We start from the raw sequence: 24,710 nt of genomic DNA, 5'->3' as shown, positions 1-24,710 counted from the left end.
AGCAAGATCTTTTCCTGCCAGTGCCTTCTTGTTTCATTCGCTTCCTCATCTCAGTTTTTTAAGGCCATCACATCAGTTCCTGGCTAAAAACCATTTCCCAGGACTACCCCAGTACAGAGTGTTTCTTATTTTAATGCCTAGAGTTAACATAGAGACCTCATCACACTTTTTGAAATACTAACATATATGGTATATTTTCTTGCTCTGTAATTCTTTTATTTTACATGGTTATGTCTCCTTGACAAAATTTAACCCCATTTTGGATGGTGACCATGTTGTATGCTTTTGCTTCTGTGCTTTTCAAAATGTCTAGCACATCACAGATGCTAAAAACAGCTGTGTGACTTGTAGACAAGTCAATCTCTGGGCTTTTATTTCTTTTTGAAAAAAATCAATTAAGTTCACTGGAGTAACATTGTTAATGACATTATGTAAGTTTCAGGTGTACAACTTTATAACAAGACATCTCTAGACATCTCTATAGCCCACCGCCTGCTCACCACTCAAAGTTCAGTCTCCTTCCCTCACCACACACTTGAACTCATCTACGCTTTTCATCACCCTCCCTGCTGAGCTTTCATTTTTTCATCCCTGGAATGGAAAGGGCTGTTTCATCTTAACTCTAAAGTCTCTTCCAGGGTTTTAAGTCTACTTTTCTGTGATATCTAAGAAATTCTTCCATAAAATATAGAATGAAAATAATATCTGAAATGTTTTTATGGGCAACTGTAAGAAAAGTTCTTGTGTGTGAATAAAAAGGCTGAAGTGGAATGCTACTTTCAGTACACAAAATATAAACTCTGTGCTATCTCTGAAAAGATTAAGAACAACTTATTGGAGTTTGAAAATGAAGCTGGGACCTATGTCCCTTGGATACTGAAATGTGATTATTCATAGGTCACATTTCTTTCTCAAGTTGAATGAATGTATATGCAACAACAAATTTCCACAGACTCTTAAGTTGAATTGATTACATAATAACACAGGGCTTAACAATGAATGTGGGGTTAGGGGCATGTGCAGGCAGATGTATATTGATTTAGGAAAAGATATTGACTACAACTAGGTTTTAGATATTCTTTGTTTACAAGTGGTTTGTTAAACATTACCCAGGGTCTTCCCAGTGGCTTCTAAAGCCAAAAGAGGTGCCGGCTGGTTCATTTACTTAAAACCTCACAGCAGTCAGCAAGCTTCTTATTCTGAGGCTACTGGCAGAGGAGCCAAAGAGGTAGTCAGGTCCTTTGGGATATGTCTGTGTGCATTTGGGGAATGGAGGGCTGTGGGGCATGGGTCATCTATGGTTTTTACGTATTCAACGTCCATTTCCTCTTTGTTAACAACATTAATTTTCTTTTGGGGAATCTCCTCTCTCCATGTGGCATGGGTATGTACTGGGGAGAGGGTGGGCACTAAAGATGTCTGCCGTGACCTTTTTCAGACACGGGTAAGTGACCCCAACCTGGCTGTGTGTATTCCATCCTGTGGTTATAATGCCTCCGCGGTTATAGATGGGCACAGAATCCAAGTGAGTCCAGTGAGACTCATTCCTTGGCCTCATCTGCTAAATGAGATCAATTGCCAAGGAGCCTGGAGGAGGAGGTAAGCCTGGGCCTGCAGGTCTAGGTTCCAGTTAGAGAAAATAAAATGAGTGTAATGAAAGCACAGCCATGATAAGGAGAAAAACTGAATCCTGACACTCTTTGAATACCTGGAGAAAAAAAAAAAGGATTTAGAAAAACTCTTCCCCACCCCCAGCTTTACTCTTGGGATTTATAAGTATATGAGCCAATGCCTTTCAATCTCTTTCACTGTAGGTTTCCTTGTCAGTTTGAGATGGGTGCTCTGTTACATCTAACTATCCTGACTATACAGGAGATTATCACAAAACCAGGATATCTGCACTCTTGGTAACTGCCAACTTCCTCCCTCATCTTAATGTGTGGTCCAGGCAGGACCACGCCTTGTAGTTTTTTAGAGGCCTATTTCCTCTCCATCTTGTAACAGAAGTTGCTTCAGCCTTTTGCATACATTTTCCCTGCCTTCTTTCTCCACAAGTCCACATGTGCTTATTTCACAGATGCAGGTGGCAGGAGAGAAAGATGTGATGTTCAGCTGCAGGCTATGGATGTGAGTCTGTGTGCAAATTAGAAAATGACCCTCTCTCTGAGCCTCACCCCCACCTCTTTGGGGCCCAGGCTGGGTCTTCACCTCAACTGCCTACTTACCTCCACCTCCACCTCTGCCAGAGGACACTGTGCAGGGTTCAAAGGACACAACATGATGCTGAGGCCCTGAGGCCCTATGGTACTAAGCAAGAGTCAGAGCCATCAAAACAGCCCTCTGCTGTTCACACCCATTGTTACTGTGGTCTCTGCCTAGGCTGACCTTAGCTGCTGATGCTGTGTCTTGGGGGCACCCCCACACTGCGCATACCCCACTGTAGTGTCAGCAGTCATAGCAAATGTTGATAGGTGGGAAATCAGTATCACTTGTCACTTGAAAGCAGCACTTCCCGTATCATTTATGGTTTGTAATAGTATCATAAAGTATGGTTACTGGAGGACCTTCCTCGAGTTCAGTTTGGAGGTATTTAATCCCAGTCTTTGTTGATGGAAGGCACTGGTCCAAGAAATCCAGCTGAAGGCCACCTGGTAATTGGCCACTGGAAGAGAACAGGGCACTGGGTGAAGCAGGGCATTTGGCAAGGTTCCCATGCCACTCACCAGTGACACCTTCAAGGGCCAGTCTAGGAGTCCCAACTGGTCTTTAGTTGTTCAGTCTTCTGAACTCTTGGGGGAGGTCTTCATTAATATGTTAGAGTTAAAGGAACAATAAGCAGGAAACAAGGAAGGAAACGCAGTTCCACTGGCTTTGGGGGTGCAGGCCAGGGCAGCCTCATAGGGCAGAGGGAGGGGCGTGTGTGGGGGGGTGCTGGGAGGGTGGGGGGAAGGTAGAAGACAAGACTCAAATGAGGAGAGGGCGATTAGGAAAAAGGCTCGAGGTTTCAAGGACCATCGTTGGGGGGCGCAAGCCGGGACGAGGGTGGCCCCACGCGCCTGGTCGAGCACTTACACTACCTTTGCCCAGGCTGAGAGGCCACCAAGACCTGGCGGGGAGCTCGAGAAGCAGACAGGGAAGGACGAGTGCAGCATCCCAGGGGCACCCCTGACGGCGGCCTCTGGAATCTCTGTCTCTGCTCCCCACACTCTTAACTTGCTTCCCCTGCCCCCTCTCTCCACCTCCTCACCTCCCTTGCTAAAACGCGGAGGGCTCCTTTAAGAGGGAGCTTTGGTTACCCTGGGGGCGGGAACCCCCAGCAGAACGAGAGGCGGTGGCTCCCAGCCGCGGAGGTCCTCACTTTCTGCTCCAGCTCCCGCCGCCGCCGCTGCCTGGAAAGCCACTACCTCCTCCTCTTCCTCCTCGTCCTCCTCCTTCTCCTCCTCCTCCTTCTCCCCAGCCTGAAGCCTTGTTTTCTGCAGCGGAGGAGAGAAGTGCTATGTCAGGAAAGTTCCGGGAGGCATTGGATGGGGCCACGCTCCCTGCGCTCTGCGGCCGCCGGCGGCGAGCAACCCATTGTATGAGGTGGGACTGGGGTCCTGGGGCGCCCGGGACAGGTAGCGGCGGGCGTGAGCCTTCTGATCCTCCGCGCTGGGGAGGGGGGTGCTTTTGGGCGGAGTGTGCTGCGGAGGAGGAGGCTGGTTAGCCCGAAGTTGTGCGGTAGAAGCTCTGGTTTTCGGGGAGATTTTTGTGGCTGTTCTTGAGTGATTGCAGCGGCCAGCGCCGCACGGCAGAGCCGGCCGGGACTCAGTTCCCCGGGCCCCCGCGTCTCGGTGTCTCCGGGCCTCCCGACGGCGCTTGTCCCCATCCCCGCCCGCCGGGGCAGTGAGGCCTTCTAGGAAAGCTGGAGGCTGCAGGTTGGCTGCCAGTGCCGGAATCCTCACCGCAGGGCTCGCTCACCGAGACGCGGAGCAAGGAGTGAAGGAGGGGATGGAATCCTCTTGAACTTTTACACCGTGGTCTCACCACTCTTTGCGGGGGATATTCACCTCGTTTGCCCAATTGGGAAGGCTCCTCGCGAGCTCCGACAGTTTGGAGAGGTTGCCTCTGGCATGTGGGTAAGCTTGCGGCGCTGTGAGTCTTTTCTGCCTCGGTGTTCAGCGCCGCCCTGATTTTCGTTCTTCCTCCCCCGCCCCTATTGCTTTTGGGAATTTTTTTTTTGTTTGTTTAAAAAAAAAATATCCTAGAGCCACAGAGTGCTAAGCAAGCAAGTAAACCCACTCAGCAACATATCTTTCTGAAATTTGCACACCCACCCCTCCACCCAGCAGTGGCCCGAATTTTCAAAGTGATCGTGTAGTCCCTGATTGAATATTTAGATTTGGTCTTCCACACTTAGGAAGTACGGGGAACCCTGTAAAAGGTATGCAGGATTTCTCAGTGATTAAGATGAGTTGTTAGCCATATTTTAAATAGAAGTCAATACAGTGTTCTGTTGAGGACTTAATTCTCCCCTCCTATTTTATATCCCCAACCTGGAACTCGGTCCCCTGGTTACTCTCAAGCAGGCAAACTCCAAACCCATCTACCCTGGGCACATGTAATAGCCCTTTCATTAATGATTCATTTTTTAAACACCATTTGCAGAGACCTTACCTGCTACAGCACAGACTGAGCCGAAAGTCTTCTATTTAAAATAGAAGTTTCTCTGTATTTGTTGATTTTCATTGTCTTAAGTTAATAGGCTTCACCTAATTTTAGGAGTACTTTTCCTAAGAATCATGAATAAAACTTTGTTTCTTGCATAATTTAACATTGCTTCTGACAGTTTTACCCTCGGATGCGGTATCTAGTACATGTAATTATTTGGTGAAACCTGATATGTAAGTACATTTATGACCCAAATGGGTGTTTTCTTTTTTCATGTGTCGTGTGGGTGACTGAAGCCTATTTTCTCACATCCCTAGGTGTCTACCACACCTGTCTGTTCCTGTTTCTGTCTTCTCCACCGATGCTGTGTATGTCTGGTGTCAGCTAGAAATCAAAGGTGCTGATGAAAAGTCCCTGTATTTTGTGAAGCATTGTAATGGCCCAAACTTTAATGACATAATTGATTACACCATCCAAATTATTTTGAAAAATAAAAATAGAATGTGGGAGCTTATTTGAAGAAAAGAGTACCATGAAGTAGTTAATCAAGTATATGCTTTACATATAATGTGTGTGAAAAATATACTACCAAAATAGGGACTATTGTGGCTAACACCTCACTTGCAATGGGGAAGTAGTGAAAGAAAATTATTCCAGAACAACCATTAATATTAAAGCATTGTATTTAGGATATAGATTTTCATCTCTGGGCACAGTTTTGTCACTGTGCTGTACAGTATACCAGAACTGAAACTTTTTGAAAAGAACTCATAATTTCAAGCATTTTCTGAAAATTTGCAGCAAACTGAACATTCTTGGGGAAAAATTCGCTTAGAAAAAGGCACATACTCAAAACCCTAACTATAGTTACCCTAACTACAGTTACTTTTAACTTAACTTCGCTGGACTCCAGGCAAGTAAGTACTGTATTCAATAAGAATTGGGGTTTCTAAGGTAGATGTGATGTAGTTCTTGAATTGTATTGATTAATGAGTCCCTTGAGATTTCGTATGTGATTTATTTTGATTTGAGATGATTTGCTTTGTGAATGATTCTTTTTGAAAGTAGTGTCACAACATATAAAATCTATATATATATCCATCTAATATATATAAAAGGGAAATAGTACATAATATTTATCATATATAACATATAATTATATGTAATAATAATACATTATATATAACAGGGAAAAATTCAGGGGCTTGATAATACAAATACATTGATAAGAGCAGATCTAAAAGATCAAAAGCTAAAAATAGTTGCTGTTAGAGCTTGTCATCTCTTCCACATTTTCATGAAATCAGTTAAAATATACTGTTTCCCAATATTTTCTTATTCTGGTGCAGAGCTTGGACCAGGGAACCATATGCCAAGGATCCCCAATCAAACATTTATTGACACGGACTGAGTTATTCCATCGATGGACGATTGAATCAGATATTTCTTAACCTTCAGCAGAGGAATCCCTAGGTTGAATTTACCTTGTTTCTTTTAACACTTCGAATGACCTTCAGGGCATTCCCCATTGGTCTGGGCTTACAGCAAGGGTGTCTGACCCATGGCCCAGGATGGCTATGAAGGCAGCCCAACATAAATTCCGTAAATTTACTTAAAACATTACTTAGTTTTATTTCTTAGATATGTACATTTTCTATATTAGTGATCACAAACTTGGGACCTGCTTGATGATTTTAAGATTATCAAAAGGGGTGCTGCATAATTAAGGTTATTATGTAAAGAGTTTTTTGCTTTTCTGTGGTGGCGAATAGCATGAAAATTATGCACGGACCTTTTTTTGCTCATTAGGGTTTGTGTATTTAGTGTGTGGCCCAAGACAACTCTTCTTCTAGTGTGCCCAGAGATGCCAAAGATTGGACACCCTATCTTAGAGAGTAGATCTCAAAGGCATGGGGAGGCAAACTTTGGGAAAGTTTTGGTATTCCAATTTGTGCATTGATTTCCTAAGTATTTGATTTGCAAGAGGTACCCATTAATGCTTGGAAAAATAAAACCTATATTAAAATTTTAAGAAATTTGGATAGGCATGGAAGGAGAAATTTAATGTTACAGGGTAACTAACACAAGGTCAAGAGCGGAGTGTTTGTCTGGAGGGCGTTAGGTATGTAATTTGAAGTTGTGGGAAAATTGAGCATGTTTGGAAGTAATAGAGCAGTGAGAATAGAGAAAGGAAGATTGAAGATAAGGGAGGAATAATAGAATTTTTATTTGAAGTATTTATTATGGTAATTTTAAATGTCCACAGCTTCTTTGTTACTGTCCCATCAAGAGATAAAGACTAATTCTCTTCCTTTTTTTAGGGGCCGAACTTAGTGATTTATTTCTAAAGGATTGAATGTGGTAGAAGGGATACTATGTACTTTACATGGTAAGTTTAGAAAATAAGTAGTTTTTCTTGGCTCTCTCTTCTGAGATTTAGCTATTGAAACCCAGTTACCATGCTGTGAGGAAGCCCATCCCACATGGAGAGGGCACCTGTAGGTATTCCTGTTGAGATCTCTGCTAACAGCCAGATCAACTGCAAGATATCTGGATGAGGAAACATGCAAGATGATTTAGCCATTCCTTACTGAGTAAAAACAATCCAGTGAATCTGTTAAACCCTCAGAACTGAGGTAATGATAAAAACTGCTGCTGCATTCCACTGAGTTAGGAGAGGTTTATTATGGAGCAATAGACAGAATATTTTTGAGTACTCCCTATATACCAGGCACTGTATTAAAGATGGAGCGTATAAAGATGTTCAACATCAGATCTGTTCTCTCTGTCCTGAAAGAGGTTTAAACCTAATAAAAATATTAATTGCATAATCCTATAATATGTGTACAGTTTCAGTAATAAAGTGCTCAATTGATAAGAAGACAAATAAATACCTATAATACAGGGCTCCAGTCACTCCAAGCAAAGCTCTGAGATATTAATACATTCCACAGCTGAAGCTGCTACATTTCGGCATATGTGATGAAAATTAGAAAAGGGACAGAAAACTGTGCCTGAACAATGATTAAAAAAGAAAGAAAGAAAATTAGAAATGGAAGGAAATAATTTTTTAGAATGACTTTTTTGCTTTAATTTGCTAGGTATTTACCAGAAATGTGTTTATATTTGCTACAAATGCCCTTTACTCATTGCATGTAGCAATTTTTTTAAAGCTATGACATGTGTGTATTTAGGGTGATTTTTTAGTTGTTTACTTGAAACAGACAGTAATGTGTTTCCCAGAGTTTATGTTGTATGTCTTGGGCTCTAAAAAAAAATAGCATTGGAAATGTTTGACTGTGAGCCTGAAATCTCAGACTTTCAGTATTGATGGGATCTTGGTCAGTTATAGTTTCAAGTTTCCTGGGAATTTTCTGTTCAAGGTCAGATGTGGCCTTAATTTCAACTGGATACTCCACATAATAGGTGCTTTTGCAGCCACAAAACATGCAGAACATTCCAAATAATTTGCAGTGTGGGCTGCCCAACATGGTTTAGCATTTAGTTGGCTTGAGGCAGTTTGCCATGCTTGTAAAAAATGGTTTCTGAAGCTGACAGACAGCAAGCTGTTTTAGTCTTTGAGTTTGACACATAGGATAAAAGTGCCTTTTAGTTTCTGTGCCAGTAAATGTGGACAAGATTGGTAAAAGTAATTTGTTTCCATTTCTGTCTATGTGGCAGAAGATTAAAAAAACTCAAGCATGAAACCCTAGCTTATTATACTAGAAAGTTTTTTCATGTTAATTAAAAATGTAGTGAAGAGTTGGAAGGTTGGGTTTTACCATAGTTTTTAGGTCTCGGGCAAGAGCGAATGTACATTCATAGTTAGGAGGATAATCTAGTAGTCACCTGTTAAAATTAATAACAACACTGTTATTTTCATCATTTCCTTCAAGTGGGAATGCTGAAGAATTTATGTCCTCCCAGGCCCAATTTAGGTCAATAAACACGCCCAGCCAGATACTGTGCCAATCACCTGGCATATATGTTAATCAATCTTAGATAATTTTCATTCAAAACCATCATGTATCATTATAGTTGCAACCTTAATTTAACCTTTTGAGGTTTTTGACCAAAGCTTATAGTTAACTGTTTTTCTTTCATTTAGCTTTTCCAAGTCTGTGTCACTAAAGCATTTGAAAAATATTTTTGGCAAATTTTTTTATTCCTCACAAGAGGATATATTTTTACTGATTTGAGAGTGGAAGAGAGAAAGAAACATCGATTGGTTTTGATTCCCATATACTCCCTAACTTAGGATCGAACCCATGACCTAATTATGTGACCTTGGCTGGGAATTGAACCTGTAACCTTTTGCTGTGTGGGATGGTGCTGCCATCAACTGAGCCACCCAGCCAGGGCTAGGCAACTTTTTCTTTTTATCATGAAAAAGGATCTGCCTTAGGCAGGTGGTACAAAATGGATACAGTTCTTTATTGTAGGTGTTATCTTCCAAAGGGAAGTCACCTCTTTCTTTCTTTTTAAATAAAAATAAATGTATGGGTAATTTTAGAAAAAGTATATTTTTGGGCATCTAAAGATGCTGGAAGTCTGGGTCAGAATAAGGGTTTCAACTAGAAGTTATGTAGGGATGAGTTAATGTCTGTGCCGGGTGTTCCCACTTATGTGGCCGAGGGTGTCTGCTGCAGGTTTTTTGATCAGAATGAATCCTGGGAGAATGTAGATTCAAAGCAAGCTGATGTGGAAAGGGGCTATTCCAGGCATAGCATCCATGGCCTTCCAGAGGGGAAAATGTTTGCCTAATAAGATTACTTCTAATAAAATTTATTCTTTTCTTCATTTAAGCGTGTTTTTTCCATTTCCTCCAGGCTGTATACAAAGTAGGCTGTTTTCCTGCTCTATTTTGATTAAACTTGCCCAATTGTGATGCCTTCTAGAGTTTCACAGTACCCAGCACTGGCAAAAAACTTGTTCTTGAATTCTTCAGTTCATTCCCACCTCTTTCCTTCTTCAAACATTTTGAATTCTGTAATACATATTATGAATTTTGTGTTTGTTTAGATAGGCTTTGAGTAAATTTGTTCGTACTTAAGGGTGTAATGATGTTAGGAACTTCTCATTTTTGTTTCCATATTTCGTGTATAGTTGCTAGTGTAAGGTTTCAAATCTTTCTTCTTTTCGTGTAATAGGTATTTTTTTATCATGGGAGTAACATGTTTATTTTTTTATTTTTTTAAAGATTTTATTTATTTATTTTTAGAGAGGGAAGGGAGGAAGAGAGAGAGAGAGAGAGAAACATCAATGTGCGGTTGCTGGGGGTTATGGCCTGCAACCCAGGCATGTACCCTGGCTGGGAATCGAACCTGGGACACTTTGGTTCCCAGTCTGCGCTCAATCCACTGAGCTACACCAGCCAGGGGTGGGAGTAACATGTTTATTAAAGAAAATTTGGAAAATTCAGACAAGCAAAAGAAATGAAAACAACAAACAAAGCAAAGCAAAAATACAACAAGAAGAGGGAAAAAGGGAGAATTATATCTAGAGATAACTATTGTTAACATTTTGGTGTATATTTTTATATATAGAGAGAGAAATACTATGATACTTTAATTTCTAAAGATGACATTTTTACTATATATATTTTTCTAATTTTCACACAAAGAGGAACCATATTCTATATCATTGAATGATCTTCTGTAATATATTTTGATACCAAATAGTACTTTATTTCATGGATGTGTCATAATTTATTGGGGATATGCCACCATAATATCAGGCAGGTTTTCCTTCCTTTTTCCCTCTTATACAGCAGTGTCTTACAGCTCAGTTTTTGTGCACATCTACGATTATTCCTTCTGAGTGAAGCCGTAAAAGTAGAATTTTTCAGTAGGGGTAAAAGGCATTGATGTTTTTCATTGACCTGAGGGCCTTTCATTATTCTCAATATTAAATCTGTAGACTTACTCATGGTCTTCCTTCATCACCTTCTGTAGTTTTTTTGGCCAGTGTAATATGAAAGATTCAAGTTAGTATTTGAACCCAGACCTAGCTGACTAGGGCTTCATCCAAATGGAGTAACCCTAAATATTTACAAAGACTCAGCTGCAAGGTCTTGCCTCAGCAGCAGACTGCCCATTAGTGTTCAGTCATAGCTATAAATGCTAGTTCCCAGCAGTTGACAGTGTGCCCTGAGGATGCTCTCCCTCTCTTACTTTCGGTCTCCTTGCTGTATTACCATCTGACCGCCTGCCCACATGGACTGGTACTGATGCATACATAATTGCTGTATGGTTGAGTGAATGAATGTTGTTTCCTGTATAGTCACAGCTAAGATTTAAAAATATTCTGTTTTCTATCCTTTGCTGCCAACTCCTGGACTCTTAATGTTTAGAAAGAAATTGGAAGGCTTAAATTCATAGGATTTAGCTTTGAGCCCAATGGGGGTATGTGTGTTTAATATCTATATTTTATCTATATATTTATCTATAGCTTTCTCCCTTTCTGTCAAAAATAGAAAACTTTTTTGTAGCCAGAAATTACCTTTTAAAACCAGGTAGGTATCATGCCGGCTACCACAAAAACATGATCATGCCCAAGAACAAAACTAGGGATATAAAATGGGCAAAAACTAGGCAAAGGACATTTGTGCAAACTGAAGGGCTGACGGTTAAATGTTGGGAGAAATCTCTCCCCTTCATTTTTATAAGTAAAGTTATCTTTAGCTGTGAAACATGACCCTAATGAATGCAAGGTCACACTTATATTTTCATGTACATTTTTTATTTTTAGAATTTAGTGTTGGCTGTAAAGGAAAGAGAAACACAACGCTCCAACATTTTCGGGGCCAGTATCTTTTTTTCAGACATTGTCTTCTCTACTATGACAGTCACCTTTCCTCCTTTCTCGAAGACCGAGGTTCTCTGTTCTCTTACTACCTGGCACTTACCCCTCTTCTAGCACGTGCTGCTTGACCTTGACTTTTTTCTTTGATACTAATACAGTAATACAGGGTTCTCTATAGGTTGAGATTGGCTCGAGAGATCTCTCTCTGACTTTGAGGTTGGACCTTTGTATTATTAATGTTTTGAAATATCTTTTATGAATAGCATTTAGCTGGATCTTTGCTTTTAACTACAGAGTTTAGTTATCCTATTTAGAATGAAGATTGATGTATTTAGATTTATTTATCACACTGTTACATATTTTTCTGCTTCCTGTGTCTTCCTGTTCTTGCTTTTGGGGGGATGGATTTTCTTCCATTTTTACTGTTTTTATTTTTGGGCTATGGGACTGGCTATACATTTTATGTCTATTTTAGTAGATACCCAGACAATTTTCCTTTGCATACACATCTTAATCTAAAGTTAGTATCTTTGCCTTCTGTTATGAACTGAATTGTGTCCACTCCAAAATCCATACGGTGAAGCTCTAACCTCTCTGATTGATTATATTTGGAGACAGGGTCTGAAGGTAATTACAATTACGAAAAGTCATAAGAATAAAGTCCTAACACAGTAAGACTGGTATCCCTAAAGAAGAGAAGAGACTCCAGAGATCTCATTCTCCTTTTCTATGTGTGCATGGAGGAAAGGCCATGTGAGGACACAGTGAGAAGGCAGCCATAAGTTAGGAAGAGAAGTCGGGACAGAAACCAACTCCAAAACTCCTTGGTCTTGAACTTCTAGCTTCCAGAACTGTAAGAAAATAAAGTTGTTTAATCCACCAGTCTGACGTTTTATTAAGAGTAGCACAGGCAGACTAATACATTCTCCTTTTTAAAAATGCAAATCCTAAGAATACTTTAACTCTGATGATATCCATTTCTGACTTACGTGTCACTGCTGCTGACCACTATAGTTCTAGCATGATTTTTTTTCTCTTAATAAGCTAGACATTACTATCATGGTGGTATATAGTGTCTATTATATTTAACCACATATTTATCAATATTTTTTCTAACCATTCCTTTTTGTATATCAGACCTTCTCTCTGGGATCATCTTTTTTCCTGCCCAAAGTACATCCTTCACTTTTCCTTTACTGAGTGTGTGTGTGTGTGTATGTGTATAAAGGACACAGTGAGGGTGCGGGGAGACAGAGAGAGAGAGAGATCAAGAAAGAAAAGAAACTTTGTTTTTGTTTTTGTTACAGTCCTTTTATTTTACTTTCTTTCTTGAAAGAGGGATTCCCTGGGTATTGAACTATACTTTGATAGTTATTTTCTTTCAGGACATCAAAAAGTATCATTCTGTTGTCTTCTGAATATTGTTGTTGCCAGTATGAATGAAGCAGTCAAGCTAATTACTTTTCCTTTGTCGGAGAATCTATTTTTTCCCTCTGGTTTCTTCAAATACCTTTTAAAGATATTCAGATAATCTCCCTCTCCTTAAAGATTCTTAAAAATTCTCTCTTTCTGTGCCTCTACTAGCCTTTCCTTTCCCTGTCTCCCTCCTTCCCTTTTTTGATTCTGAATTTTCATTCTGATGTTTCCAAATATGAATGAAAAAAGTCCTGATTGGCATTAGATAGGCTGTGATTGAGAACTGGCATCTTTCAGGGATTCTGAAAAGTTTTATGTATTACCTTTTCAAATATTTCTTATTTTAAATTTATAATCTCCACTGAGACTCCAATTGCATGTTTGTTAAACTGTCTATATTTATCTTTTTTGTCTGTTACCTCTTTTATGTCTTCCGTTGTTTTCTCTTGATTACATTCAGGAAAAATTTCTTGTGTTCCTATTTGCAGTTTACTAATTCATTTATGTCTAATATTGTACTTTGTTGATATAGTTTTTAATATTAGTTGTTATATTTCTTATTTCTAAAACATTGATTCATTTTCATATCTGCTTGTCTCCTGCTCACAAGTGTCAACCATTTTATAAATTTTGATGCTCTTTGTCTAATAACTTCTGTCACTGAATTCTTTTGGTGGATCTGTTTGTCTTTTTTTTTTTTTTTTAACCTCCTGCTCTTAATCACTCATGTTGCTTTAATCATTTTGAGATTTTTGTGGTTTTTGATTATAAGCTGCTCCCTTTCCTCAGAACTCTATGGTAATTTTTTCAGGCCTGGGTTAAAGGCAAATTCCTCCAGAGGGAAAAATATTTTGCTTTTCCTGCTGTCTTGGGTGCTCTACTGACCTGGGCAAATTTTAAATCAAATTTGTGCTTGGAGATTTCTCTTTCTTTCTTTTTTTTTTTTTAATCTCAGGACTACTTTATGGTTACAAATTTTGAGAGGGAAACTACCTGCCTTTTTGGCTTAGAGAAATTTATTTTTTGTTCATCTTTAATATAGCAAAAGTGGCCCTTTTAGTTCTGGTTGCTATTGGGGTCCTCTGACAAATATTATACTTCTGTAATCCCAACTCAAATGATTGAAATTTAACTATGCTAAAGAAATTAATTTGTTTCTGAGATTACAGACAGCAATAGAAACAAAATTGTTTAGTTAGCATGCACACCCAAACTAACTGCTGCATGGTGTTTGCTGTGGAAAAGAAAAGGATGTGTACGTGTCAAGATATGATGGCCAGCACTCACTTTTCTTTTCCTATTTAACTCCGGTTTTATAATGTATCGTTTCCCTCTGCTGATCAATTTAAAATTTCTGTGTAGGATATTGGTATCAGCACTTTCTCTTTATAATCCCTAAACATCATCTTGTTTACCTTTATTTAGTATTTGACTTGTATTTTGTTCTTTAGAAGTTAGTGCAGACATCTTGTTTTAAATCACTCGGTTATATCTGGTTGCAACTTCCAGCTTGAAAGACACTGCTGGTCACATTTAGTTTTCTTTTTTTCTCAGAGTTCTGGGCTTTGCCTTTAAAATAGGAGTAGGGGAAGTGAAAAAGCCACCCATGGGCTTCATTGCAGTGCTTTATACTCTTAAAAGCAAGTTAAAGATGGCATACTGTAGGGTTCTTCTGGGTAGGTTCACTTTTGAAAAGTAGTAATTAATGTGCTTTTTTTTCAAATGGTTACATCTTGGTAAACATTTTAAGAAGCATTTAGTTTTTATCTTGTTATTATAACATACTCAATTTTTTCTTTAACCCTACATGATATGGATATATGGTACAGCCTCGTAAAGAACAGTTAAAGTAGAAAGAGTTTAAGGATCTCAGCATTTATGTCACTCAGAACTCAGTTACTGTGCATTAGCAATAAAAACTTAGATACAGTGGTAAAATGAATCCAGATTCTAAAAAAAGACTAACTTGATTACTTTTGGATAATTATTCTGTTTATCATATCATAATTATACATGTCATAAAATTAAGCTTTTACTATTCTCTTTGCTCTTTTTATGGAATAGTTTTTCTTTTGCATTATGAGTTTTGAAGTCTTTTTGTTCTGTCTCCACATCTTGCATAGGATATACCAGAATAGAAATGATATCTGCAGCTCACATAGTAGAATTTCATTCGTGGAAAGTCTTTGTTCATATCTAGATTCTAGGTTGGAATAAAGTTCCAGGAACAGATCTTTCTGATAATAATAATTATTTTTTTAGTGGATAGACAGGGAACATTCATATGACAAGCCACGTTACATAAAGCATCCATTTAGTTTGTGGCCCTTGCGGAAATGGAATTTTCTATTTCTCTGATATAATACAAACTTGCAACTTGGAGTGATCATTTTACCAAATACCATCCCTCTCAGAATCTATTCTGCTTCTTCTACTCAATTCCAACATAATCAATATTCTACATATAAGAAGAATTTTTACATTTGTTTCATCAGCCATTAGACAAACTCCACATTTGGGTCATTGTAGCATGATGCTTCTTGCTGTTGTTGAATACATACTGAGTGCACACACACATGTGCCTGTACACCGCACTTTCTCATAGACCATATCTGTTAGGAGAAATTAAATGAGGAGTGGTCGTACATCAAGTATAATAAAATTTTCTGGAAAAATTTCACATAGTATAAGCAGTGATATTTATATAGCAGTATTTACTGGTCTTCTTTCCCCTTTTTTGTGTAAGAGAAAATCCTGGAATTGCAATTCTGACTATTGTGTGTATAGTTGTCACTGGGCCAGGGAATTCCCTAAGGGTCCTTGGTCTTACCAGCTATATGTCAGTTGCATCGGCACTTTGTGAACTGGCAGAGCTTCTGCTGATGCTTTAATCTCTGAGCAGAGGACCAGAGGACTAGCAGCAGGCACCTTACTGCATGGCAGCATCATTGGAACACTATCAGTGGGTAACCCATTTATGAACAAACAGCACAACCTCACCCCAAATCCTTTCTCTCGTGGTTTTGTGATGCATAATGAGAAATTGTTCCTTGGCGTTTAAAGTACAGCCATTTTTACCTTGATTTTTTTCATTTCTAAAGGTTTAAAGTGAATGTTGCAGGTTTTTTCTAAAACACTTCTTTGCTAAGACATGATTTTTTAGGTGGTGGGGGCAGGGTGGGTGTTGGGAGGTGATATATGCAGTACTTTGAATGACAATTATGTAACCCCTTTTACTAGACCAATTCCTCCCCATTGTTGGATTCACTGTGAACTTGATTGAAACTTGAAATTTAGAAATAACAGATATGCAAATAAGGTTGGATTGTAGGACATAATCATTTTTATATAAGAATTCTTCTCTATGGCAAGATTTAGTAGAGTCCTTTAGCTAGTGAGTTTTATAACTGCAAAACCAAAATTTACTGGTTTTCAGCCTAGTACTTAAGGATTCATCTGAGTGGATAATATACTGTCCTAGAACATGAGATTTGGAGAATGTTGCAAGAAAATATGGACATATAGATGAGAAATTAGGCTTTCTCTGTTTTCTACTCTTGGAGCGTCCTGAGGTTTTCTTCACAGCACACATACCATGGTGTAATCCAGTGGTTATTTTGTATATGTATGTACATTTATGTATGTTTAGTATAAGTCAGGGATTTTCAAAGAAATAGAACCAAGGAGATAGATACGAGTTATTACAAGGAATTGGCTCATATGATTAAAGAGGCTGAGAAGCTCCGTGATTTGCCATCTGCATGCTGGAGACCCACGAAAGCCTATGGTGTAGTTCTGAGAGCTGGAAGGCCAATGGCTGAAGTACAGGCTGAGGGTAGCTAGGTTTGTTCTAGCTCAAATAGGCAGAGTGTGAACTCCCCTTTCCTCTGACTTTTTGTTTTGTTTAGGCCTTCAGCAGACTGGATGATGCCCATCCCCCATTGGGGAGGCAGTCTTCTCTACTCAGTCTACCCGCTCAAATGCCAATCTCATCCAGAAACACCATCATAGACACATCCAGAAATAATGTTTTATTCAAATACCCTGTATTCTGGTCAGGTCAACACATGAAATTAACCATTACAGTGAGTATCTCCATTAGACCTGTGAATTACATATCAAGAGATACATGTCTTGTTCTGCATTGTATGCTCTTCTTAATCAGAAGCTGGCTTAGAACAGGTGCTTGATAACTGTTAAAAGAAGGAAGGAAATAAATTTAAAGAAATGTGTAAGTCAAGTTGAAAAGGATATATCAATGATTTAGGTAATACACATGGATAGTATGGTTGAAGACTGAGGAAGGCAGCCAGATATGCAAGTGACATCAGTTGGCATGTGATGACTGTTGATGTTTTCTGTCTTTATTGGGTGGCCGTTTTGAATACTCAAACTAAAGTCTTTATTCTAAGTATTCAAAGACATTTGAATACTAAAACTGAAGTCTTACCTAATAGATGTTTGCACCCTAAGTATTTTAAGTATGGCCTTTAGATTTTTCAGAATCTTTCCAAGTTAACCAGAGTTATTTTGATTATGGTCAAGGAGAATTAAAGTCAAAGAGATTTGCCATCATTTCTGAGAATGAGCCAACATTGCTCTTCAACATAATATTTAGGAATGGTATAGTAAGAGTAGAAAGATCTTTAATTCTTTGCTGCTTCTCTTACACTATTTTTTAGCTTTCCACTCATGAAAACCTTTGATGCAGTAGTTCCCCCTTATCCACAGGGGGTGTGCCCCAAGGCCCTCAGTGGATGCCTGAAACCACAGACAGTTCCAAACCCTATATGTACCATGTTTTTTTTCTATACAGTCATACCTATGATAAAGTTTAGGTACAGTTGGATCTTAACAACAACTAGTAATAAAACAAAACAGTTATAACAATATACTGTAATGAAAGTTATATAAATGTGGTTTCCTCTCTCAAAATATCTTACTGTACTAACTCCCCTTTTCACTTAAAGGAAACACTTTATGGCTTCTCGTTGACATTGCCAGCATCACTACTCTTGTGTTTTGTGTCCATTATGAAGTAAAATAAGGGTTACTTGAACACAAACACCAAGATACCACAGCAGTTGATTTGATTACTGAGGAAGCTACTAAGCAACTAATGGGCAGGTAGCAAGTACAGGGAGGAGGACATGCTGGACAAAGCGATGATTATATCATGGGCAGGATGGAGGGGGATGGTGCAAGACTTCATGGCACTACTCAGCGTGGTGTACAATTTAAAACTTATGAATTGTTAATTTTTGGAATTTCCCATTTAATATTTTTGGACCACAGTTGATTGCAGGTTCTGAAACTACAGAAAGTGAAACTGTGGATAAGAGGGGACAGGTGTAATTCCGTACATCTCTTATGTTTATTGGAATTTACTATGGTAATGAATTAAGTTTACATGTAACAATACCAAGGATTTTAATGTTTTTTTTAAATAAAAATATGTATACAAAATATGGTTGACTCTTGTATATACAGGTTATTTGAAGTCTCTGGTAATCTCATTAAGGTATTCTGATTTCACATTCTCTGAAATTTTTATTATACCATAGGAGAACATGTATCTGGTTGATGTGGGGAGGTGAGGTGGTAAGGTGGTGAGGTAGGGAGTCTTATACACTGTCTTATGCCAAGAGATGATGTTTGAACCATCTTAGGCAGTGACATTCCCAGATGTACAGGAAATAAGAGGAGACCATGGCATAAGCATGTGTATCCCCCATTTGTTTTTAGTAGACAGATAGCATGTCCTGTGAATCTCCAACAGTTAATACAGTGCTTGGTGTGAGGTTGAAGTCCTGGCCATCTTTGTTGAAATGACGTGCCTGGGGCTCTCAGGACAGTCATAGTCAGCAGCAGCAGGTGTTGTGAAAGCAGGGAAGCTCTAGTATAGTTGCATCTGGAGACAATCTAGTACCAGTTGCATCTGGAGACAGGAATACACTGGGTGTGGTGGTTGTGGACTGTTTCTAGAAGGCCTAGGAGGGAATATATAGACTTCGACTATGTTTGAATCACTGAAAGGACAAAGAAACTACATCTCTTTTGCTCTGCAAAGAGATTATTGAAGGTCACTCTTCTGAAATAGAGGGGCCAGAAGCTGGAGTGGAGGTGATCAGAGGAAGAGAAGGAAAAGTATATCAAGTTCTCAGTGTGGAATCTTGAAGTGAGAAACAGGCTTAAATTCAGTTTGGAGTGACATAGGGACAATAGTCACTTGCAAGAGTGACAGGGTAGAATCCTCAGTGTCACTGAAGTGCCGTGTTGTGGAGGACATGGTTTTCTTTTCTGGCTGCATGGAATTGCTGGCTCATATTTGCTGAGCACTGGCTGTGTGTCAGAACTTTACATCTGCCGCAGCATTTAACCCTTACAACAGCTTCATGAACTAGGGTGCACTACGATCACCTTCATTTTTCTGACGAGGAACTGAGAAATCAGCCTGAGCTATAACATAGTTTGTAAATGGCAACCACCTGCTCTGACCACTGCTAAGGTGGATGCAGTGGGCATCTGGAGGCAGAGCATGGAAGTGATCACTAGAGAGTATCTTGTGGCCCTGGCTGACTTTTTATTTCCTGCAAAGGACAAGCCGAAATCTTTTGTGTTAAGAAGCAGCGTAGAAGAGAGTGCAGTACCAGCATGTTTAGAAGGCATACCAGTTTCATGGAGCTTATTTTAAGCTTTCATTGTGCTAACTCTATGACTACTAGAGAAAATTAAATATCTAGCCCTCGTGGAGACAGGCGTATGGGATCAGATGAGTCAGAGTTTCTAAAGAGAACAGGTTTAAAAAGTGGAGTGGCGAGTGGGGCTGTGCCCAGAAATTCAGATGACTCTAACGCTGGACTGAAAAATTTTAAACAAACAAATGCAACTATTTCTGAGTAGCAAAAACCAAAAACACAGTTTTTTTCTTTTTAAAAAAATTGCATTGATTCCCAGGGGATATTTGTGGGAACCAGAAGGGCGATCTAGAGATTAATATAAAGCAGTAAGTACTATTTTTTTAATTAGTTGGTAAATATTTGGAAGAAACATAGGGTTCTTTTCAAAGCAATGACTGGATAAATAACTATATTTAAATATTGTGCTTTGGGGGATAACAGAGTTATATTCTACTCATATGTCTGTTTTGCCCTTTGCTGATGAGAGTACCTTTCTTGCATAATAATAGCAGTAACACTTGCCTAAAGGGTAAGGTACATTTGAGTCAATCCTGTCATCGGTTTCCTGAGTTTTAAGTGCACAACAGGCATGGGGAGATAAGCAGGGCAATGCTGATTTTGCTTTCTTAAAATCTTTTCTAAGGAGTAGAGTTTGTTTTAAAGGTTTATGCCTTAGGATAGTTGAAAAGAAATATTAATATATAATATGTGGAAATGTTCTTCAGTGATTTTTTTCTTGAATATAAATGAGCTACTCAATTTATTTAAGATTTGGAAAATAAAAGAAAAAATGTATCACCAATAATCCTACTGGTCAGAAACATCTCATGATATTTTGATGTGTTTCTCCCAATCTCTTAAAAATTGAAAAAACGTAGAAAGATCATACTGTGTGTACAGGTTTGGAGTATGTTTGCCTCACTCAACATGCTCATCTTGTGACATCACTCCTCAAAAACAGCTTTGATGGCTGTACAACATTCTATTACGTAAATCACATAATTCAGCCTGTTTCCTTAATGTGAACAGTTAGGTTGGTTCCATATTCCTGCTGTGATGTACTTGAAATTTTTAACAAGTTTACTGAGATATATTTAACATAATATAAAACTCAACTGTTTCAAGAGTACGGTTCAGTAGTTTTAGTAAGTGGCTCAACTGTTACCATAATCAGTCTAACAACATTTTCTTAACTCCGTAAGATCCCTTGTGCATTTTTATAGCTAATCCCCCTTCTGTACCTAGTCCCAGGCAACCGTTAATCTACTTTCTGTCTCTATACAGTTGCCTTTTCTGAGCATTTCTGTGAGTGGAATTATACAGGGTTTTTTTGTGATGGGTTTTTGCTAGCTCTAATATTTTGAGGTTTATTCATGACATAGCATGTATCTGTATTTCATTTCTTTTTATTGCCAAACAGTATTCCACTGAAGAGATGTATTACATTTTGTATATCCATTTACCAGGAGATGGGCATTTAGGCTGTTTTTAGGTTTGTGCTGTTAAGAATAATGCTCCTGTGAACATTCATGTGCATCTGTTGTGTGGACATACATTTTCATTTCTCTGGGGTCAATACTTATGATTGGAATTGCTGAATTTTATGGGAGTTTTATGATTAAATACTTGAGAAACTGCCAAACTGTTTTCTGAAGTGGCCCCATCATTTTACATTGCCACCAGCAATGTGGAAGGGTTACTATTTCTCATATTCTCAGCAACACTTGTTACTGTCTTATTTATTATAGCCATGCTAGTGGGTGTGAAATATTTCATTGTGGTTTTAATATGCTTTTACCTGATGACAGTGATGTTGAGTATTTTTTCATGTGCTTATACCATCAAAGAGGAAGATGTACAAATCATAGGGTCAAAGTTCAGTGAAATTTGGAAAAATGAATACATGTGTATAACTACTGCACAGATTGAGAGAATATTATCAGCATGTCAGGAGCCCCTCAGAACCTCCCAGAAGCCTCTTCCTGGGTATTACTTCTACTCTTCCCCAAAGGTAACCAATAATTACTAACACCATAGATTTATTTTGCCTGTTTTTGAATGTTATATTAATGGGATAATGATATATATACATTTTTGGTCTGTGTCTTTTGCAAAGTATCATATTTGTGAGACTCATCAATGTGGTGTGTTGCAGTAGTTTGTCCGTGTTCATGGCCTTATAGGTTTTCATTTATAGGAATATATCACATTTATTTATCAGTTTTTCTATTGATGGACGTTTTTGTTTTTCTATTATTTGGCTACTTTTAATGTTGCTTCTAGGACTGTGCTTGTACTTGACTTTTGGTGCACAGATGTGAGCATTTCTGTGCAGTGTATATCCAGGAGTGGGTTTGCTGGGTTGTAGAGCAGGCATAACTACAAATTTACCAAAATGGCAAACTGTTTTCCACAGACATTTACCAGTTTCTACTGCGAACAGAAACGGATGGATGTCTCATTTGCACCACACCCTGACCAGCACTTGCTGTTTTCTGTCTTTCTTTTTTTTATGAGAAATGTTTCACATTTTTTTTTAGATAGTCAAGTTTCTTTTCTTTTAGGATTTTATTTATTTATTTATTTATTTATTTATTTATTAGGGGAAGGGAGGGAGAAAGAGAGAGAGAGAGTAACATCAATGTGTGGTTGCTTCTCATGTGGCCCCCACTGGGGACCTGGCCTGCAATCCAAGAATGTGCCCTGACTGGGAATCGAACCTGCGATGCTTTGGTTTGCAGCCCTCGCTCAATCCACTGAGCTATGCCAGCCAGGTTCTGTCTTTTTAATATAGCCCTTCTGTTGCATTTGTGTCTTACTGTGGTTTTTTTTTTTTTTAATTTTTTTTTATTTTGCTTTTTTTTTTTTTTTTAAAGATTTTATTTATTTATTTGTAGGGAGGAAAGGAAGGGAGAGAGAGAGAGAGAGAAACATCAATGTGCGGTTGCTGGGGGCCATGGCCTGCAACCCAGGAATGTACCCTGGCTGGGAATCGAACCTGGGACACTTTGGTTCCCAGCCTGCGCTCAATCCACTGAGCTACACCAGCCAGGGCTCTTACTGTGGTTTTCATTTGCATTTCCCTGATGAATAATGAGGGAGAGGACCTCTCCATGTTTTGGGGGGGTGTATGTGCATGTGTCTATTTGGATATCTATCTTTGTAAAGTTTTCAGTTTCTTTGTTCATTGTTCACTGGATTTGTGGTTTTCTTATAAATTTATTGGCATTAAAATATGTATCTATATTCAGGGTATGAGTCTGTTGTCGATTATTCAGTTGCAAATGTTTCTGTCATTTGGCTTGCTTTTTCATTCTTATTTTGTTTAAAGATTTTTTAAATTTAATTTTAGAGAGGGGGAAGGGAGGGAGAGAGGGAGAGAGATATCAATGTGTGGATGCCTCTTGTGCACCCCCTCCTGGGGGCCTGGCACAACCCAGGCTTGTGCCCTGACTGGGAATCAATTTGATGACCTTTGGTTTGCAGGCTGGCACTCAATCCACGGAGCTACATCAGCCAGGGCTGCTTTTTTTGTCCTTATAATGATGCCTTTGGCCAAATTATTAATATTTCCTTTATATAGCTAATACTTTTGATATTTTATTTGTGTCTTAAAAATAAACTTGACTTGGAAAATTAAGACTAGGAAACAGAAACTTGAGCTAGTTAGAGGATGGTGTTGGTTGTTATGAGGGCTCTTCAGTTTCCTGTTCTCGCCTATTCCAAGAGTGCAGTCCTTCAGAAGTTGTTTCCCCCACTCCGGTGAGCCCTGAATGCTAGCTTCCAGCCCCTTGAGACTGATGGACTCTGCTCTGCTCAGCTTCTCAGCCACCAGCTGCCTTTCTTACTCAACTTGAAGCTTCTCAGCTGCTTTAAAGCCTTTCAGCTGCCACTTTTCAGGCTTTTCACTTTCCAGCTGCCTTGAGAAAAACTTCAGAGCTCGCAATTTAGAATTGGCTCCTGCCTCCAGGGGAGAAGTATCATTGAGTGCTTCACATTTCCGTCTCTCTGAGACCGTGGCCTCTCGGATTCTCATTGCTTTGGTTGGTAGCTCTTAGATGCCTTCAAAGAGGTTTAAAAAAATGTATCCATCTTTTTTGTTGTTGTTCTTGGTGGGACCATTGGTATGCCACAGGTTTTGTCTTTGTTTTTGCTGGGAAGAAATATTGGGAATGTTTTTTAAGGCTGTTGATAAAGCTAGTTGAGTTACTGTGAGGTGGCATTTTTATTAGTGGAGTACTAGTTTGTCAGAATTATTTTCATTTTCATTAAACCTTTGAAAATATGGAAGGCAAAAAATAACATTGCAGCTTTCTTTTATGTTATTGAGACTGAATACGGTTTCAAACAATGGTTGGTCTTTGACATCTTCTCTTTTTATTTGCCTGTAATTCCTCATTATTTGTCATCAATTTTTAAGAACTGTGTAACATTGCCTGTAATAATAAAGAATTCATGCATCTGAAGATAAAGGGTTATTACCTTAATGACCTTGGAAAGAGTAGCTTTTTTATTGCTCTTTATATGTTTGAAAATTTTTGAAGGCAAGGATTATATCTGCTTTTCTCTTGTATTCTTTTTTGGTATCTGGCATGTGGTATAGTCCATCTTAACGTGAAGCAGGTTGCATTAAAAATAGTGCATAGGTGGCAGCACTAAGCTCATGAAGATTGCTTCCTATGTCTTTTCCTAAGCTATGTTCATTTCCTAATCACTGAAAAATGTCTTTAGTTATTGATTTATATCATTTCATTTAGGAGCATGGTCTCAAAGCTATGAAGCATCCCATTTTTGAGTCATTCTTTCTCACATCTATCCAAATTACTAATATAGGACCAAAATTTTCTTGGTGTTGTATTACTTTTATGGAAGATAACTATCTGTTTGATAAATTTTCACAGATGTAAAAAGGGAATTAAATATATTACCTTATTTCCATGAAGTTAAATTAATGTCATCCCTAAAGTAAGTATCACGTGTATACACACACACACACACACACACACACACACACACATTCTGAATAGCAGCCTTAGGAGTTGCATTTTGAAACATTTTATTTGTAAGACAGCTTTAGACTAACTTCAGAGTTCTAAAGCATACACCTAAAATGTTTTAAAATCTAAAGCATTCTTCATTCACATAGTTTGCCCAACTCTAACC

General features: G+C 38.7%; 1 protein-coding gene and 1 long non-coding RNA gene across 5 annotated transcripts in view; one reads left to right on the top strand and one right to left on the bottom strand.

The window, feature by feature from the left end:
- Positions 1 to 296: 296 nt before the first annotated feature.
- LOC118500277 lies at positions 297 to 2,779 on the bottom strand. Its single transcript, XR_004902834.1, has 2 exons — positions 2,232 to 2,779; positions 297 to 1,708 (listed from the first exon to the last, which is right to left on the bottom strand). It is a non-coding gene; the product is annotated as an uncharacterized LOC118500277 (long non-coding RNA).
- Positions 2,780 to 3,324: 545 nt separating this feature from the next.
- GPR63 (G protein-coupled receptor 63) overlaps positions 3,325 to 24,710 on the top strand; it is a 66,231-nt gene continuing 44,845 nt past the window's right edge. The window contains exons 1-2 of one of the 4 annotated variants that reach the window (XM_036024497.1): positions 3,489 to 3,582; positions 16,776 to 16,952. The gene's annotated coding sequence lies outside the window, so the exon portion shown is untranslated. Of the gene's footprint in view, positions 3,583 to 4,707; positions 5,045 to 6,968; positions 7,037 to 16,775; positions 16,953 to 17,890; positions 18,260 to 24,710 lie in introns of those variants that run through there. The other 3 variants (XM_036024494.1, XM_028510453.2, XM_036024498.1) reach the window with 3 other exon arrangements.

Source organism: Phyllostomus discolor, chromosome 4, assembly GCF_004126475.2.
Source record: "Phyllostomus discolor isolate MPI-MPIP mPhyDis1 chromosome 4, mPhyDis1.pri.v3, whole genome shotgun sequence".
Classification (NCBI taxonomy): Eukaryota; Metazoa; Chordata; class Mammalia; order Chiroptera; family Phyllostomidae; genus Phyllostomus; species Phyllostomus discolor.
Note: the sequence above shows the minus strand (reverse complement) of the source record. Positions and strands in the feature narration are given on the sequence as shown.